A 1,035-nucleotide genomic window follows, 5' to 3' on the forward strand; every position below is an offset into this window, starting at 1 on the left:
CAGAACCATTGACTGTATAAAAGAGGGACAAAACAACCGGGCTCCAAAAGTGAGGCAAAGTTCCAGGAAAACCACTGCTAGCTTAAAGTCGGTTAAATTTCATGTTCAGGCCACAACACCTCAGAAAAAATGGCCAGGTTTTGGGGAACACTACACATCATATTTACTGCTAACACTACATATGAATGCAAAAATTTGCTTCCAGAAAAACATGGATAACAGAATCCTTTGGAAGTGTTTTATTCCAGGAACTACAGTGAACCAAAAATTAATTAAAACTTGTCAGCAAAGCCGAGTAACTGTGGAAAATAACCATTAGAGCAGAACTTCATCTTAATATAAAGCTCCTGAAAGCTGGAAGGGCCCGTCAATCATTCCAGAGCAGACCGGTCAATCTCGTAGCTACTCTCGTAGCTCACTGTGAAAACTTTAACACTCTATATATAATTCAATATAAATTTATTTTCACACGGACTACCTGGGCTCTCTTTTGGAACATAAAATGCAATGAAAAAAAAAACAACTTTGAGCGGTAGAAACTCAGTTGATCCAGTTTTAATGACGTTTCATTGGAGTCTACAGAGCCACAGCCTTTTTGGAGCAGCCCCTGGTGGACACTGTGATATTGGCAGTTTTGGACACTTTTGGGGGAGGCTTCATTTTTGGAGCCAGATGCTCTGTCATCTTATACTGTCAATGGCTGAGTCATTATCACATTTTTTTTTTCGTGAACCGAGTCCTTAGATCCAACTCTTTAATGAGTCGAGTCATTAGACCCGACTGTTCTGAAAGAGCTGGAATTCCTATCAGTAACAGAAAAAAGGGGGAAACAAGCGCGATTAAAGTCGAACTGCACGATCAGCCGCCTCCCCTGGTTTCTACTGAGTCTATTTATAGCGCCAGCAGACTGGTCACGTGGCAAGGGGATGACGTCATAATGTTGTTGTTGGTTGAGAGAGAGAGGTAGAGAGATAATGAGAGAGGAGAGAGAGAGGGGGAGAGAGAGAGAGAGAGAGAGAGAGAGAGAGCGAGAGA

Source organism: Salarias fasciatus, chromosome 4 (genome assembly GCF_902148845.1).
Source record: "Salarias fasciatus chromosome 4, fSalaFa1.1, whole genome shotgun sequence".
NCBI lineage: Eukaryota > Metazoa > Chordata > Actinopteri > Blenniiformes > Blenniidae > Salarias > Salarias fasciatus.